The sequence below is a fragment of the Mirounga leonina genome, unplaced genomic scaffold (assembly GCF_011800145.1).
Source record: "Mirounga leonina isolate KUSES-001 unplaced genomic scaffold, KU_Mleo_1.0 Mir_82, whole genome shotgun sequence".
Taxonomy (NCBI): domain Eukaryota; kingdom Metazoa; phylum Chordata; class Mammalia; order Carnivora; family Phocidae; genus Mirounga; species Mirounga leonina.
The window spans coordinates 32,300,556-32,320,071 of record NW_023270825.1 but is presented as its reverse complement, the minus strand read 5'-3'; the positions used below and the strand labels follow the sequence as shown (position 1 = coordinate 32,320,071).

Genomic DNA, 19,516 nt, shown 5'->3' with positions numbered 1-19,516 from the left:
TTGATGAGGTGTAGGGGCATTGAAACCCTCATGCCTTGTTAGTGGGAATGTAAAATATTATAACCACTCTGGAAAACAGTTTGGCATTCCTCAAAAAGTTAAATATAGAGTTACTATATGACCCAGCAGCTCTGCACCTAGGTGTATGCCCACAATGATAGAAAACATGTTTACATAAAAACTTGCACATGAATGGTCATAGCAGCCTTATTCATAATAACCAAAAAATGGAAACAGCCCAAATATCTTTTTTTTAATTTATTTTTATTTTTATTTTTTTTTAAGATTTTATTTATTTATTTGAGACAGAGAGAATGAGAGACAGAGAGCATGAGAGGGAGGAGGGTCAGAGGGAGAAGCAGACTCCCCGCCAAGCAGGGAGCCCAGTGCAGGACTCAATCCCGGGAGTCCAGGATCATGACCTGAGCCGAAGGCAGTCGCTTAACCAACTGAGCCACCCAGGCGCCCAGCCCAAATATCTTATCAACCGATGTTGTCTATCAGCTGATGAATGAGTAAATAAATGAGGCATATCCATACAATGGAATAGTATTTGGCAATGAGTAAGAATAAGGTACTGATAGATGCAGTGACATAGATGAACATTATGTTAAGTGAAAGAGGCACAAGAGCTACAGATTGTATGATTCCATTTGTGTGTAATGTCCAGAATAGACAAATCTATAGAGACAAAAAATAGTTTAGTGGTTGTCAAGGTCTGGAGCAAAAGAATGGGGAGTGACTACTAATGAATACAAAGTTTCTTTTGGGGGTAATAAAAATCTTCTGGATTTAGGTACTGATCATGGTTATACAACTCCATGAGTGTGCTTGATAATACTGAATTATTTACTTTAAAGGGGTAAGTTTTATGGTGAGTTATATCTCAAACTGTTACATGTATTTAAAAATCTATTACTTTGGTTTTGGATTATCTGTGTTTGGGTTATTTCTTTTCTTTTTTTTTTTTTTGTGTGTGTTTGGGTTATTTCAATTTGAGTACAATGTAATCTAGACTTTACCCATGAGAACCTTTACTCTTCTTTATTTTTATATATCTATCTACTGCCTTAGTTTCCATCAGCTAGTCTTAGTACATACAGGCAAAAATTGATAGAGTAATATGATGTCATTTTTGTTTATACTTCCTTCTTTGTCTTTAAAAAAAAAAACCTTAATGTTATATTAATTTTCAAACCAAGACTGGCATATTGTTGCAATTACATCATTTGGAAATGTGTTTATTTTCAAGAGTACAGATTTGATTTAGAAACTGCTTTTCCTGCATTCTTTGTTATTCATGGCACTTGATGGCCACACACTTAAAATGCTCCTTGGCCAGAGCACAAGAATCTTGGGGGGTCAGTGTAGAAATGATTCATGGTTTGATAAAATGCAGGCAGGTTGAATATGACTTTTATAATGTGTCTGTGAGCCCAGCTTATGGTATGAATTCGTACATATCCTCTTTTTTTGTAAACATGGAATTGAAGTAGGTTTTATTTCTTGAATGTTTTGGCATGGTGCTAGGGAGAAGTGTGAGTGTCCTACCCAAAGCATTATATAATAGGAAGCAAAGTTTTCTGAGAGAAATAACGGGCTTGGGAGAATGAGAAGGTAAACGCTTTGCTGGGGGACAGTTCCTTTCCACTGATATTCCCAATGCATTTCCCCAGGGAGTGCCCAGGGATCCTCTGCTATAGTTGCTAGACAATATTCCCTCTTATTCAGGGTGACTGGATAAAGAAACCAGTTATTTGGGGCCTGGAGTATAGACAGCAAGGAGCCAAGGTTCTGAATGTTGTGTCTGGCTCCGGCGTACTTGCTAGTGATGGCAATATGGGCTGGACAGAAGAGAGTGGATGGCAGTACTTGATAACACAAGACTGGCATCACCAATGTCATTGCTGGTCTTCTCTTTTAAAACTGATTATGTTTTAGCCTCTTGTCAAATTGAATGTTAAGTTTCCCTGTAGCCATTGCCTGCCAAGTATTGGCATACATGGAGAGAATTCTGTACCATGGCTTCAGTTTCAGCCACATTTGAACTGTTAATTTTAATCAACTCTTTCATGCATTGGTCCTATTCACAAGCAACTTTCCCTTTGCCTCTTAGTCTTTGTGCCCAGTGCAAGTGATAGCAAGCTCTAAATTTAGCTCCTTTGAATCCCTGCCTAACCTTATAGTTGTTGCTTTCAACAGCTCCCTGGGGAGATGGCATATTTTTTTTAAAAAAAATTATTTTCCATTCTTCAAAGCAGTTTTGAATCTAGATGAAATCGGTGATCTATTTTACTTAAACTAAAGTAGATTATTCAGCTTTTAAAAGTAGCAGGAGTGGGTACATTGAATAATGCCCATTTATTCACTTGAATTTCTAAAACAAAGAAATAGTTTTATGCTAGAAAAACATTTGAATTATCACGGTATCTTGGAGTTAAATGAAATCTTGAGATATCATCCACCCTCTTCTTCTAACAGAATGCCTTACTAAAAACATCCTAAGAAAATAAGAGTTTTAAGTAATTTTAAAAACTTCTTAAAGAGATAACTCATACCAAAATTTACCAGTTTTCACTATCAGGGAAATTATGCTGTAAATTTTTAAAATTATTTCCTTTAGTAAGGTTAATTCAGTTTTCTCACTTATTTTTCCCTATTTATTAGGTAGATGTTATATTCGCTCTCAATCTGAGGCCAGTCATTCTTCTCTACACTAAATATTTCTCCCCCAAATATGGAAAAATCTCTTGGACAAGTGACTTCACAGTCACCCTTGAGTTCAAGTTGTGCTTGAACTGAACAGAGAAGTCTGGTTTTATTACCTGGAGAGATACTGAGATTGAAGTATCATTAATAGATTCCCAAATTCTGCTGAAGTTCATAACAAGACATTTGCCGTTTCCAAGGACTGTCACATTCAGGAACCACTGAGAAACTGGGAAAGTTAAGTTTAGCATGTCTTTTGTGACAGGTGGAAGTTTAAGATAGGGGCAAAACTGTACAAGGGACAACGGGCTGGTTCTTTGAAGTACCCTGTGGCATTCAAGATCCTGGTGGGTTAGAAACTCAGAATGTTACAAGGAGCATGATTGGGGTGAAAAGTAGAGGATGATGAGATTCTTTTTTTTTTTTTTTTAAGATTTTATTTATTTATTTGACAGAGAGAGACACAGCGAGAGAGGGAACACAAGCAGGGGGAATGGGAGAGGGAGAAGCAGGCTTCCTGTGGAGCAGGGACCCCGATGCGGGGCTCAATCCCAGGACTCTGGGATCATGACCTGAGCCGAAGGCAGACGCTTAACGACTGAGCCACCCAGGCGCCCCGAGGATGATGAGATTCTTAACTGGGCTAGAAGAAATCAGAAGGTGTTCACCCTATTCCATAATCCCTTCTTCTTACCATTATTACTCAGGTGAAAGGACAGAACTGAATTTCCTTCCTTTCTCATGCCTGTCTCGTTTGTTTCCTACACTGGATGGATGGGAAGTAGCCGGGGTGGGGGGAGCAAAGTGGTGTTACTTGTTTTAGTTCTTTTTTTAGGTCTTTGGGTGCCAAAGTCTTATTGATGGTCAGTTTAGGTTTTCATGAGCAAAAGCTGGAATAATGATTATTCCCACTTTTTGAAAACAAGAATTGTACTAAGTGCTTTATATTGTTTTATTTAATCTATACAACACTATAATAGCATTTTTCTATAAATTAATACATGTAAACACTTAGAATACTGCCCAAAAGGCAGTAAGAGCTCAATAAATGTTGTGGTTAACCTCTGTTTTGGAGACAAGAGAACCATGTCTTAGAATAGCATTGGTAGAATTTGAATCCATGGGCATGAAACTCTAAAGTCTGTGCTCTAAACTGTTGTGCACTATTGTGTTTCTCTCTTTCAAGAACTCAGCTTTTTAAACAAAAATCTTCCCTGTGAAAGTACTCTAGGATCATACTTGTTTTTTTAATTCTATATTCTGACTCGTTCCAATTTGTGAGTCCTATATCTCCCCCCCCCCGCCCCCCGCACTGATCCCTAGGGAAGTTCATTCTTCAAATTATCAAGGTCTGGACCAAATTTATTTAGTGAGAATGTAGAATTTTTCTTACAAGATTTTAAAAGGACAAGTAAGATAATTACATGAAAGGATCTGTTTAGGCTCTTTTTGCATGGTAGGGGGTGGACCAGATAACCTTTGGATCACTTCCACTTGTATAATTCACCATTTCGGCAGGACAGCAACATTTCAGGCCAAAGTTCAACTTTTTTTTTATTATTATTATTAAATTCTTTTATCGTCGCCAGGAAACTAGAGAAAATGAATTCTTCACAGTGTGCTTGTGCGTGCAACTTGAAACGGTTTGCACACTAAATGAAATTAAATGAAAGACAGCTGTTTGGGAAAGAGCTGTCAGAAGCTGATTGGGTTCTGTTAGAGGAGAATAGGGGCAGGAATAAGTTTTCAGAAACAGGATATCGGTGGTTTAAAAAGCAAGCAAATTTACATACACAAAAGCTCTCATGTGGTTGTGCTGTTGCGTGTCTTTTTAGTTCATCCATCTTAAATTGTCGTTTGCTCTTGGTGCGTAGGTGTCTGCTTTCAAGGCTTCTTTTCCCATATCAAATGTGCAGCAGTTCATTCTTTTCTGAGAAGTAAATGCAGCACAACCCCACTACAATGCCATTCTACTAAGTACTTTGGTTTTGGTTAAACTACAAATCCAGTCATGTTCACCAAACCACTTCCTTTACCCCAGTATACCTCTCTGTTCCTGTCAAAAGACAAAAGGGGAAGGACCATCTTGGGCAGGTTGCCAGAGGTGCCACTGGGGTCTTCTGAAATGGTGGCTAGCAAGAAGGGAGCAGTTATATCCCACAACAGACTGAAAGCAGATGGTCACCTGTGGTGATAAGTATTAATGACCTTATTAAGCCTCTGATTTGTGACTGTATTGTGTACCTTCCAGGCCCTCAAGTTATGTTACCTGTATGATCCTCCTCCCTGCCCCCAAGACCCCATTGCTCTTTGTTTGGGCATGTGTTTTCATAGGTCACCCCCAAGCCCTGCCACTGATGAACAGCTAGCTTCCCTGGGCTCTCTTCAACCTTCCTGCCAGCGCATAGTAGGATCTCTGCTGGGCTCCAGTGGCAGATACGGTGCTGCACGTGGGACTGCCTTTTAAGGAATTGTTTTCTAAGACTTTGGGGGTTTTATTATTGAAGTGTAACCTATCCACAGCATAAACTCATACAGGAAATTCAGTTAGCATTCAAAGTTAGGAATCCTCAGATAATGTTGTACTCACAAAGTCTTAGTCTCCGGAGCCTCTCCTTCCATTGCATTTTTATGGTTTCAACCCCACTTAACAGTGGTCTTCCATAATTCATTAAGGTCCAATCTCAACTGCCTTCCTCAGAGTATCTTCTCAGTACCTTCTTCCTTTTTTCTGATGCAGAATACAGGTCCACATCCTCTCCCTTGGCTGAGATTAAGGAGTCACATGATTCAGTGTGCCCAGCTGTAGCCTGCCCTCCCTGTCTACTGATCTTAATCACAGAGTAGATCCTATCACCACTCCTGGAGGATCCGTTCCCATATCTGTAAGAGCCTAGCACATGGCACCATCTCCAGTCTCTCCAGCCATGCACATGGACACATTTTCAAACTGAGTCACAGGAACGTCCTGGGGATCCCATAGTTCCCCATTTATAAAGCCACATTTGGGAATAGTAATGAAAGGTTAAAGTGCCAATGCTCCCGTAAGGTAGACCCAGCATTTTCTCTGACCAGGAGAAAAGTGCTAGCAAAATAAGTGTGTCTTGATTATTTTCCCCACTTCTCTAATATAATTTACGTATAATTTACATAAATGGGTTTCTGGCCTTCCAGTGATTATGTTACAACTCCTACACTCAGTACAACTTCAACAAACTAAGTGGGGCAGGCACCAGGACAGAGGCACCCAGCGAGGTTTCCCATCTTTAAAAATACATTTACTGAAGCTCATGTCACTGTTGAAAGTAAGCCTGAACCTACTGGAGATTTTCTGGGGGGATAATATTTGCTTCCTAGTCCTCAAAGAAGTGCTTCTGGTTAACTCTGAATGCTTTCTGCCTTTTCCTCCTGGTTGTGTTCCAGAGTAGATACCAACAGTATTCCTCTTTATAATCAGGAAGTTGTTGAGGAAGATTCTGTGAGAGTCATGGCCAGAAAGGGCAGAGTCTATGGAAATTAGGAATATTCTACCTCTTATTTTCTCTGCATCACATAAAGAATTAAATCATTAGGCTATCCCATTGTCACCTAGCTAGATTTAACTATTGTATAACTTATCTTACCAGCTTCCTTTCTCATTCATTCAGAACACATTTGTTGAGTACCAAGCACTGTGCTTGGGCTGATGTTAGAAAAATTGGTAGTCTGGGCGCCTGGGTGGCTCAGTCGGTTGAGAGACTGCCTTCGGCTCGGGTCATGATCCTGGAGTCCCAGGATCGAGTCCCACGTCGGGCTCCCTGCTCGGCGGGGAGTCTGCTTCTCCCTCTGACCCTCCTCCCTCTCGTGCTTTCTGTCTCTCATTCTCTCTCACAAATAAATAAATAAAATCTTTAAAAAAAAAAAAAAGAAAAATTGGTAGTCTATGTTCCCTGCTTTTGAGAACTTATGGTCTGGTGAGCTGTGCCGAGGAAAAGTGTTTTTCTGAGTGTCGATATGATGATTACTCTGTTAATGGCATTTATGTCAATAATAGGCCTTAATAATATATTTCTCCCCTTCTTCATTTGGCCAATATAATATTTATCTTCTCCACAAAATATGATCAGCCCTTTTGTCTACCTGCTCTCAGATGAGATAACAAGATGTACGTTGGGGTACATGATGACACAGCCACAAATATAATTCTTTCTTTAGATAATCTTTCTCAATTCTTAGCAAATTTTAATTTTTAACATTGTGAATCTTAGCTATCGTAATTCAGATTTAATTATCATGTGATCAAGCTGGGGTGATTGTTTTTAGTGTAGCCATAGGAAATCAAAGCCGACAGCAGGGCTGCAGCTGTGTCCCAGCTGGTTCTGTTGAGCTGTATTCAGAGGGAAAAGTGGTGGCAACTCCCCAGGCTCCCTCGCTCCAGGAGATGGTCTTCTTTGGTCATCCAAGGCAATACCTGCCAGATGCTTTTGAAGTCAGTTCAATTAACACTCAGGAAGCGAGACTTCAGTGAAAAGGTATTAAGAATATAGCTCATGTTTAGTGGGCATGTCATCACCGTTTTCTTCTTTACAAATTCAATAAACTCACTACACAGACAGAATATTTACCTTATATAATTAGGCAGTATTTCCCCTAAATTACAAAGACATGCTTTTAAATTTGGTTGTCTTAAAGTTCTCTGAACTTTCATATGATTTTTGATCTATGGTATCTAATTTTTGCCTGAAAATATTGTATAGATTCTATTGGGTAGGATAGTATACTTATGTTTAAAATATAGTCAGTTGGTTTACTGATTTTTTTATTAATTTCACTAGAATTTGCATTAGCTATTTTTTTTAAAAAAAGATTTTATTTATTTTAGAGAGAGCACACATGTGCAAGAGCAGGGGGGAGGGGCAGAGGAAGAGGAAGACAGAATCCCAAGCAGACCCTGCACTGAGCCCAGAGCCCAACGTGGGGCTTGATCCCACCACCCTGAGATCATGATCTGAGCGGAAACCAAGAGTTGGTTACTTAACGGACTGTGCCACCCAGGTGCCCCTGCGTTAGCTACTTTTAACTTTCTTGGAGGAAGTCTGTTATTTCTAACTTAGATTAATCAATATCATCCCTATTGTAAATGATACTACAGTGAAAGCTGGAATAAAATTTTTGCAGTGCATGACAAATGAGGGATTAATATCCATTATATGTTAAGAATTGTACAAATCAATTAAAGAAAATTCATGAGAAAAATAGGTAAGAGTTTTGAACGAGTAGTTCACAGATGAAGAACTACAATTTGCCAGTGATAACCTTGTACTATTTAAAGAAATGCAAATTTTAGCACATGCTACAGGAAGGCTTTTCCTAATGCATTAAGCTGTCAGTAGAAAGGTGTGATTGATACTCAGTGAGACTGGTACAAATAAGGAAAGGTTCCTTCAGCTGGGCATTGTTGTGGGTCCTCTCGGGAATGAGTTGTCTCCATACATCCGAGAAACTTCTTGTTGAAGACTTTCTCACATATAACACTTTCGTATGGATCTCGGCAGCATGGATTTTACAATTAGATCTGATTCCTGTGAGAACGCTTTATTGCTTTCAAACAACAATAGCTTTTTCTCTCAGGTATGAATACTCTGGTGCACACGAGGCTGATATCTGGCTGTCAGGGTAACTGGATGGAGCCCTTAGCACAGTCACTACATTGAGAGACTTTAAGTAGGAGCATTCGGAGGTTTCTGCACATTTGACCTGTTAGTGAAGGCCTTCCTATAATTAGTTCACATAGAGGTTTTTCTGCTGTATAATTAACTGATGCACTTGAAGATGTGATTTCCCTAGCAAAAGATTTCCCACAGATACTATTTCCATGAGGCTTCTCTGCAGTATGAATCTTCTGATAAGTAATCAACTCTGACTTCTGTCTGAAGGCTTGCCAGCATTCAGTACAGACATAGTTTCTCTCCAGTATGAATTTTCTGGTGTGCAAGCAGTCTTAATCTTTTTGTGAGTTTTTCCACATACAGTGCATGTATAGTTTTTCTCTTGTGTGAACTCGCTGATGCCCTAGGAGTTGTGGCACTTATGGTTGTTTTATTATTTTATCCTACATACTTGTGATCATTATTAGTGACAGCTGTCCAATCCTGAGTCATAGCAAACCCCTCAGCCTCAGTGAACAATATGCTTTGCACTAAATCATATTTTTTGTTTTATATCTGAATCTGTTAAAGTGGAGTTGGACTATTTTCTGTTAATAATAGAAATTGTTCCAAGTTACAATATTAGAAAACAAACCATCTGTTTCACACTGACCCATTTATATAGACTGCATACTGACTTACCATAACATTCATCCTTCCTTTATGCAATCTGAGTGTAATACAATCAAATGACAGTTTTCTTATTTACCATCCTAGTGTGATAGTCATTCTTTCAATGGAGGCTTTTGAAGGCTCTACATAGCATTTTGCCATTAAATTTGTACAGTAATATAGGATGGTTTCTGTGTTATATTTTATAATATATCGATATATAAAAATTGTTACATCAGAATATTTGTTTTCTTAATTTTGTTACTCTCATTGTGATGAGGTTTAAAAATTTTTTTTGAGCATAGTAGATGCACAATGTTATATTAATTTCAGGTGTACAACATAGTGATTCACCACAAGTGTAGCTACCATCTTTCATTTTGTGATGAATTTTTTATTATCCAAATATGGGCTAAATATGTATCAACCTGTGTTTCTTTGTCATGGGTTTAATGTACAAGTAAAAATATTGGTATTTCCCTAAGTCTTCCATAATATCATTTTCATTGGGCATCAGCTGATTTGTCAGAGTTAATTATTATTTACATGTCATTTTTTGTAAGTACTATTTATTGAGTGCTTACTGTGTATAACAGATACTGTGCAGAATGTTTCATGTACTGTCTCATTTAATTATCTTAGTAATTTTTAGTATGACACTGTGTTTTCAAGTTGGTGATAGTTTCAGATGGGCTAAGATAGAGCATGAGTAACAGTAGTATAAAGTGATTCATTGATAAAACGTGTAAAGCTAGAGCAACAGGCTAAATTACTCAAATATTGTTCAGATATAAAATTTTCTTTTAGCCCACATAGGATTCTGCCCTTCGAATAGTGAGAAAATATGGTCTTCTGTTTAAGCAGAGAATTTGAGAGTCATTAGATTTATATTGTGAACTTTTAATTTTTACTATCTAACTCTGTAAGTTGTTATGTTTCTGTTACAATCCCCAACTGGAAATGTTGAGTAAATGTGCCTAACTATTACTAGGGTGCATTTTGTACATTCACAGGCTGAGAGCATCTGTGAATAGTGCTTGATTTTTAGTTAGTAGTGTTTGTTCATGGTTTTGCGTCCTATTGAATTGGGACTTCGCTTATATAAAGAAATATCTATAAAGCCACAGGCAAGTAAAGTTGGAGTTTCTTCCTTGGGGAAATCTGAAGTTTAGAGTTATAAGCAAATATTAAGGTTCAAAGTGGGTAATAGAATGAGCACAGTCAAGGAATTAGTAATTATGTAACACTTCATGTTTGCAAAATGTTTTACAGCCATATTCATTAATTTACATAAGTCCCCTGGAAGGTAACAGTGTTATTACATGTGTTTTATAAGCAAGAGGGGCAAAATGTGGGCAAATTAAGTGGCAAGAAGAAGAGTGACAAAAATTAGGACATTGATTCTAAGGTGTGGGCCTATGTCCTATACCACGTTGCTTCATTAGGGAAATAAAGAAATAAAATGCTTCTGTTTTGTTACAGACATGGGCATAGTGCCTATTTGGATAAATGTTTGTGAATATTTATATAATTTTATATATTATTTTCTTTTTTGGGGGGTTATTTGGCTCAAAGGCCTCTAACAAAAATTCTAATGAATGAATATCTGAGCTTATTAGCTCATGGATAAGGTACTGTGTTATAAATTCTCCATAAAAGCCTGCAGATGTCATGACCAACAGATTGGTGAATTTGTTCAGTTGATGCTCAGTGTTGATCTAGACAGAATACATTATGAGACCAACAGAGGTATGACCCGGGAGAGCTGACCTTGTTGACCACACATTGCCTATGTCTGCTCTCTCTCTGTCACTCTGATTCTCTTGTACTTTCCTTTCCCCTCCTCCCTCCACCAAAGAATAGCAAATTTCTGCTAGAGAGTAATAAATTTGCTCACAAGCTCAAAAAGGTAAAACAAGATTGCCCATAACAGAAGAGTAGTCTAAAAAGTGACTTGGGTCCCTACATTAGAAAGCAGAAGGAGACATGATAAATTATTGCATTCAATTAACTTTTCTTTTACTTACTGAATGCACAGAAACTGCTTTAACACCCTGAGGTTTGACCAGAAGGTAATGAAGAGTGATTTTTTTGAAAATAAATATACCGTAAGGTACACTGTTTAAATGACCTCTATTCTTCAATGTAGCCATTCATTACACAAATCCAACAATGCTGTCATTGCAAAAAATATTTTTAGAACTCGTCCTTTTGAATTGCCTTTAGAAGCCATTTATGAACTGTAAAGGAAAGCAGTCTCATATTTACTTAAAGGCATACCATGTTTTTTTAATCAATGCTTCCCCATGCAAAGAAACTTATTACCCAAATAGATTACTGAACTTTTCACCAGCCTTTGTTCTGCACTAATTTTTCTTTTCTCTTCTTGTTGTCAGTTCTGTACTTTAAAAAAATAAAGATTTGCCATCAACAAAGGTATTTATTGTTTTAACTTTTTTATTTTGAAATAATTTAGACTTAAAAGGGTGCCTGGGTGGCTCAGTCGTTAAGCGTCTGCCTTCGACTCAAGTCATGATCTCAGGGTCCTGAGATGGAGCCCCGCATTGGGCTCGCTGCTCGGCGGAGAGCCTGCTTCTCCCTCTCCCACTCCCCCTGCTTGTGTTCCCTTTCTTGCTGTGTCTCTCTCTGTCACATAAATAAAATCTTAAAAAAAAAAAAAATTATTTAGACTTAAAAAAGCTATAAAAATAGTACAGAGAGTTCCTGTATATCCTTCACCTAGCTTCCCTTAATGTGAACATCTAACTTAAGCACAGTACAGTTATCAAAATCAGGGAATTAACATCAATAAAATACTATTGGTTAATCTACGGACATTATTTAAATTTCTCCAGTTTTCCCCATAATATTCATTTTCTGCTTCAGGATCCAATCCAGGATCCCACACTACTTCATTTTGTTGTCATGTGTCTGTCCTTGGTCTCTCCTGATCTGTGACAGTTCCATGAGGACATTTAAAGGGAAGTACCACCTCTCTCCAACGCTTGCAAAAAAAAAAGAAAAGAAAGAGGCATAGACTCTGAATGTGATTCCAAAAATATCTCTGTCACTGTCTTGCACATTCTTTTTTTTCCCTAGTTTTATTTTATAGTTTATATTCAATAATTCTTAGTAGCTCTCCCCAAGTTAAATTTTTAATGATTTTCCAAGTTTATAACTTGGTAGACCCAATGCTTCTGTTAATCACTGGGACAACGCTAATAGCTTCTTAATTGGTTGCTCCATATCTGCTCTTGTACCCTCATGTCATAGACAGAGTGATCTTTTATAAAATGCAAATCTGATTATTTCATGCTTCTGCTTGACCCTTTCAGCAGCTTCCCATTGTTCTTATGATAGCATCTGAAATCTTCAGCAAGGCCTATTAGGCCTTTTATGATTTGGCCAATAATAATGAATATTATTGCCTCATATGGTTTTTGGAAGTATTACATGAGTCAAAACTCATAAAGTGCTTAGAAAACTGCCTGGAATGTAGTAAGCAGTCAATAAAAATACATATTCTTATTTTATCAAGAGTTTTAATCAAGAATTTGGTGAAATTTATAAAATGCCTTTTATCATGTATAGAGGTGACAATATAATTTATCTCTTTTGATGTTCTAATATGGTAAATTATATTAACAGATTTCTTAATATTGAACTATCCTTATATTCCTATATGAACCCCATTTGGCCATGCTGAATATTCTTTCAAGGTGCTGCAAGATGGATTCTGTTTGCTAATATTTTATTTAAAATTTTGTATCTATAATGAGTCAGATTTATCTGAATATTCATATTTTTGTGCTAGTTCCTCATTCTCTGGTTCTTCTATTAGATATCTTATTTTCCTTTTTATAGAATTTTTTGCTACTGTAAGTAATTACTTGTGCAATTATTTGTTTGATGTCTTTTTCCTGCTGGAATGTAAATACTGTGAAGTCCAGAACCAAATCTGTTTTGTTCATCACCATATTTCCTAGCCTCCAACACAATTCTGAGAGCACAGTAGGTACTCACCACATATATATTCATTGAATAAATGAATAAATTAGTATGATTAAAGGGAATGAACACATTTTTGTTCAGTGCTTCAGTTGACTTGAGCTCCTGCTAGTACAATAAGGGACTGTGCCAAAACTGTTCAAGTGCTTTAAAGTTAACCAATTCCAAGCAGGGAAATTTTAAACAAATAGTGGCTCTTTTTCCTGTTTCCTCTGGTCTCACAAATACTTGAGATTTAATAAAAATGTGGATTAATTTTATAGAAGTTATTGCATTGTTCCTTACCTACAGCACTTCCAATTAGGCTGTTTTTCTTATTTAAATAAGAAATGGTGTATTTACAAAGAAATGGGGCAGAGGGCTGAAAACTGTAGTCCTTTGTCATTTGTTCTCAAGACTCTGACCATCTAGAACTTATTTTTTTGTTTTTCCCAACACTTAACTGTTTAAAGGAAATTTTGACTGTTAGAGGTAACCTACCCCTGGCAAAGTTCTTATGAAAAAGGGAGAACCCGATTGGCCCACATCAACGTTTAGGTTTGGTCAGAGGGCATTGACTAACAAATAAATTGTGGATTCTTAGGTCAATATAGTACCTTTCATTCACTTGGCAGGGACACGGGGGTAGGATCATATGGTATAAACCGTGGCTGCTACCCCTCAACAGGGTAAAATAATATTCCTTAGAGGAATGTGGGTAGGCAAGTGCCATAATACATGTCTGCTACAACCTCTTACTACCAGTTTCATACGCTCTGGCTTTCGGTTTCTCCACTTTTAAAATAAGGCTAATAAAGAATGCTTGCAAAGTTAGTGTAATGATTAGAGATAATATATGTAAAATGCCTGGTACACAGTAGTACTCAGTAAGTTATAGTTAGTGTTATTCATATATGAGGTAATAATAAATGTGTTCTAATCTTGAATACACAAAAGAAAAAATGCTCTAACTTCCAAGGAGTTAAGATACAATGTCAAAACTCAGAAACCTTAACTTTCTTATAACCCGTTCTTTCCATTTTAAAGAAATGGTTGTAGAGAATTTTACATCTAGCAATATGATAGAAGATGAGTACATTAACCTTAAAATTCTGGTTAAAATGTTAAAATCTGTCTTTTTGAAGCATGGTTCATCTGGAGATAAGAAAAGTAAGTGTTGGCCAGAAATAACTGAAAAAAGAACATTTCTCAGAAGAAAAAAATTGGGGAGGATTTTCCCCTGAGAGCAGCTGCTAGTCCTTGGTGAACTAGAGTCTGGGTTCTGATGGGCACATGACACACTAAGAGTTGTGGGGATAGGAGACAAAGCTGGGGTCTGAGCAGGGTAAGAGGGTAAATGGGAGCTTCCTGCTTATAGCTGAGACTCCAGAGGGCAATAACCTCAGTGGGCAAACTAGGAAAAGCTGCCCCTGAAATAGGAGACCTGCTCTTCTCAGCTATGGCTCTGGATGGATCAGGGGGAAAAAGGGTGTGTATGGGGCGGAGTGGGAATCTCCCATTGATTCATTCATTCACTCAACAAATATTTATTAAGTGCCTGTTCTGTACTAGGCACCATTCTGGACATTGGTCATTGTGAGAATTTCTATACAAAATTGTCCAATGTGGGTTTAGGGCTAGAAATTTAAACCATTTATATGGCCTAAAAACCTGCCGATTAATTTGATGTGAAGAAGTACTGGTTTGGTAATGTCCCTGGACTGGTAGTGTGCACAACCATCTGTGATGTGAATGGTTACTACATTCTAGGCACTGTTCTAAGCACTTTATGGTTCTAAGTCATATAATTCTTCCAAAAACCTTATGAAGCAATAATATTGTCTTCAAAAGCAGGGAGGTTAAGTAACTTATTTACTCAAGACCACACAGTTTATATGTAGAATTTAGTTTCAGTCTGTGCTTTTAACTACTACACTATATTGTCTGTTGTGTAAGGATACTTTTCTCATACATATATATGTGTGTATATATCTTATTTGAGAGGCTAAATTCTTGCTTAATAGGAGCACCAAATGCATTTCCATAAGGTCATTGAGATAACTAGCAGAGAACTCAGAGATCACACAACTGTGACGTCTCTGTTCTGAGGCCTTATAAGAGTGTTTCCTAAGGTAAAACAGTGAACTAGCTCCCTGATGTCACTTAGTTTGCGAATAGTTTTTGCTCATTTTGCATAACCAATAGACCTCACAGTTAATAATAATAAAGACAGGGTTTCTTACTCTCATTTTAATGATGAGATAAAGGTACAGTTGAAAGAGATTATGTAACTTTCGCAAGCTCTCATGACAAACAGATGACAGAACTAAATTTTCCCACATAATGTCATTTGGGATGAGAAGTATATCCTTCTTTAAAACATTACGTCAGTGAGTCGTAAGCTTTATGGAGCACTCAAGCCTGCAGTAAGGTTACTGAGCCCTGTACTAGGCGTATAGCAAAGAGGTCTGAAAACTGGGTAGGGCGTTCACATTGGTTTCTAGAGCATTCAAGGTGAAATTAATTTAGAATCAGGCAAGTGGAATTGCAGAATTGAAGAGGGCAAGAAACGAATGGTCTGTGTTCACTTCTTTTTTTATCCTCTCATTTTCTTCCGTTGATGTTCTTCTCAGATGCCAGAGACCGGTCATGGCTGCCAGATGACTGGGCTCTGCTGGCTCATCACGAGGCTGTGGCAGTGCTTGTTTCCATGAGAGCTGGAAGAAACGATGCAATGGAAAAAGCACACGCAGTCGTTTGTCAGTAGCTGGCTGTGTCACTTTCAGTGCCCTGTGTTCCCCTAAATGGGAACGGAGTCTGATAGCTCTTGGAACTGGGGCTTCATGAACGCAAATTACAGGACATTCAGGCTGAGCTTCCGGGTGAGCAGTGGGAGAGCACTTTGGTTAACGTGTCACACACCCAGGTTTGTGGGGATAATTGGTACAGTCTGCCTTTGGTCAGTGTGGTTGCCAAGAGGTTGGGATATGCCTGGGGAAAGCCCAAAATGCCTCATTTCTGGGGATATTGGAACCATTTAGATATTTGAGAGATTTTTATGTATTTTATATATTTATTTATATATTTACTTATTTTTATGCTTATTTTATATTTATTCATTTATTTACTTATTCAAGAGATTTATTTTTAAAATAAATGGGGCGCCTGGGTGGCTCAGTCAGTTAAGCATCTTGTCTTCAGCCCAGGTCATGGTCCCAGGATCCTGGGATCGAGAGCCCTGTATCAGGCGCCCTGCCTGATGGGGAGCCTGCTTCTCCCTCTCCCTCTCCTCCTGCTTGTGTTCCCTCTCTCACTGTGTCAAATAAATAAATAAAATTTAAAACAAAGAAAAGGTAAACCCCTTTTTGGACGACGGATGAGACAGTTGATCTTAAATATCATGTAACCTGCTGTGAAATTTGATAGTAGTCTCTGTTCATAGAACTGTAGTTCCATCAAAGCCCATTCTTCGGTGTCATTTAGAAGTGTAGTAAATATAATAAGCCACCAGGATACATAGGATCACATAAAAAGAGTTTATAAAACAGTTACTGAAATGATACCTGTGAAGTCAAAGCAAGATGTCCCCAGAGCAGGTCTTCGCAAAGACTATCAGTATTTATGTTGATGGGCACTCTCATTCAACCTGGTGTTGCCCTGTGCCTTCTCAGATGCTGGATCTGACATGAGTAACTTGGCTGCATAACTGTAATGAAATGGAGATTGAATTATATACATCTGTGTCTTTGAGCCGTGCAGTTTCTTTGGGCTGATGATAATTTTTTTTTCTGTAGTAGCCAAAAAACGATCATTCTTTTTATCAGTTTTTAAATATTCTTACTTAGCTTTTAGTTAGTGTGGCTTAATTTCTTGATCACTTTCATTCCCTCCGTTCTATTGTTGTGCATATTATTTTTCTGGGGCAGCCATTTAACTCTTGTGTGTGCCAGAAAACAACTTAACGCTCAGCAGTTGCAGAATTACTTTCCTTCTTTATGGATTATTCTGTATTTGAGTCTTCCAGTGCTAAATCCCTGTCGGCGAAGATCAGAAGCAGCCGTCAGAAGCATTCCACCCCTTTGAACAGCTCTATCAAACTCTGCCTACATCCCTGGCCTCCCCCCCCGCCGCCATCCCCCCCAAATGGGTTTTTCATGTGACACTCTGGTCAGTATGAGATTGCTGCTGGTCTGAAGAAGAGGCTGTACAAGGACTTTCCTGACAGTAAAGGTGCCTTTCACTTCCTTTGTGCCTAAACTGCGGCAGCTGTTCCAGACCCACAAGTGAACAGCTTGTTTTCCAATCAAAATGGATTCTTTTGCAATTCGACCTTTTTTGGAAATTAGGTACACTTTCCAACATATATGTTTTGAGGCCCTTGGGTATTTGAACCATTTCCTAGTCTACTTTCCCAGACATAAAAGATACCATGTGTGAAATATGTGGAATGAGAATGTCAAGGTGTTTGGGTGGATTCTTTCTGCAGAAAATATACTTGCTTCTTGCAGTTTCTCTGTCAAGACTTTAAAGTAAGAGAAAGTCTAAAAGCACCTCTTCAGAACTGAAATCATTTATGTCTGCTGGCATAAATAGAACCTTCCAGAGTATAAGCCAATGAGCCACCTCAAATACCACCTCCTTTGTGAAGCCTTCTTCAATGCCTTGTACAAAGAAAGTCTTCCCTGCTCTGCTTTTCCAGAGCACTTTCCACTTCCAAAAAGCACTTATCTCACATCTCAGTCTGCCTCTGAAATATTTTTTTCACTTCTCTCCCCATCTACCACTGAAATCAGGGTAGAAATTTTGTCTTATTCATTTTTGTATTCCCCCAGCAGGTATACCCAGTCCCTTGAATGTAGCCATAGATAAGCACACACCTCAACCCACCTGATTTCCTCCACTAAGAAGGTCTGTGCACTCCCTCATCTCTGCTAGATTATGTGCTCTTGAAGCACGATTTACACACTATTCCAATGACTTGTTTATATAGTTGTTTGTCTTCTATTAGACTGCAAATTCCATGGAGACACACCTATGCCCTCCATCTGTATTTCCCCAGGGCCTAGCATAATGCTAGAACACAGAGAGTACTAATTACATTTCTACTAAATGAAATGTTGGACTTACTCAGTGAACAGTGGCCTTGAGTTATAGGAACAGGAAAAAAAAAGGCCCATTTTCTAAGGTTAGCTGCACTGCATAATAATAATAGGCATAAATGACAATTGCACATTACAAGGCATAGACATGCGTTAGTGATTTTTATCCCTGGAGAACCATAAGTACCAAGGATATTCTGCTTATGGTCATATCATCATGACAGGAAGAATATGTTGCTTTCAACTATTACTTTAAAACATAGAGATGGTGGGCGCCTGGGTGGCTCAGTTGGTTAAGCGACTGCCTTTGGCTCAGGTCATGATCCTGGAGTCCCGGGATCGAGTCCCACATCGGGCTCCCTGCTCAGCAGGGGGTCTGCTTCTCCCTCTGCCCTCTTCCCTCTCGTGCTCTCTGTCTCTCATTCTCTCTCAAAAAAAAAAAAAAAAAAAAAAACACATAGAGATGGTAATCTATCATCTATTAGAAGGTTAAATAGAATTGATTGTTGTCCTTTGATCTGTAATCAGATTCAGGTTTGAATTTTTGAGTTTTCATTTTATCTATTGCTATAATTACCTGTTAATTAGTCTGGCTATCCCAGAGATGTAAGCTCCCTGAGTTCCAAGAGGTATGCCTCTTATCCCCAGGTTCCTAGCATAGAGCCTAGAGAGTATGGTAGATGATCAATAAATATCTATTGAATTGAATGTAAGAATGAATGTATGACCCAATTAGAAAAACCTATACAAATTCTTTATCTTAACTTCAAAGTGAAAGTTCTTTTTACTGCTGGTAGAATCCCTGGGACCAAATGACTATTAAAAGAAATGTTGAGGGGCGCCTGGGTGGCTCAGTTGGTTAGGCGACTGCCTTCGGCTCAGGTCATGATCCTGGAGTCCCTGGATCGAGTCCCGCATCGGGCTCCCTGCTTGGCAGGGAGTCTGCTTCTCCCTCTGACCCTCCCCCCTCTCATGTGCTCGCTCTCTCTCATTCTCTCTGTCTCAAATAAATAAATAAAATCTTAAAAAAAAAAAAAAAAGAAATGTTGAAACCTTGCAAAGATGGTGGTATTTGCAAGTTAGAATATGGGTCTGATTTTGGTTATTCCCAGATTCTTCCTTTAGAATGTTAAACTTAATTCCTTTAGAAGCTTAATCCTGTTTGTTTCTCTGTCTCTGTCTCTGTCTTAGATTCTTACTCAGAGAAATAAACTTTTAGAAAAGGTAATGTGAGGAAAAATCAAGAGTAGTTTTTCATCAATCAAATTTTCTGTAATTTTCAGATTGACTCTGACAGAAGTACAAGTTTCATTAATAAAGAGCTTATAGATCCTGCTCTATAACTCTATTCTCACATGAATTGAACTTGATATTAAAATATACAGCTCTTGGGGCACCTGAGTGGCTCAGTCGTTAAGCGTC

General features: G+C 38.2%; 1 protein-coding gene and 1 long non-coding RNA gene across 7 annotated transcripts in view; both read left to right on the top strand.

The window, feature by feature from the left end:
* RAD51B (RAD51 paralog B) overlaps positions 1-19,516 on the top strand; it is a 561,756-nt gene that overhangs the window by 228,810 nt on the left and 313,430 nt on the right. The gene's annotated exons all lie outside the window — the stretch shown is intronic.
* Positions 1-19,516, top strand: part of LOC118002692 — a 225,311-nt gene that overhangs the window by 140,782 nt on the left and 65,013 nt on the right. Inside the window, exon 1 of one of the 2 annotated variants that reach the window (XR_004677089.1) lies at positions 14,140-15,877. The exons of the other annotated variant lie outside the window; for it this stretch is intronic. This is a non-coding gene — a long non-coding RNA (uncharacterized LOC118002692). Of the gene's footprint in view, positions 1-14,139; positions 15,878-19,516 lie in introns of those variants that run through there. 2 annotated transcript variants of the gene reach the window in all.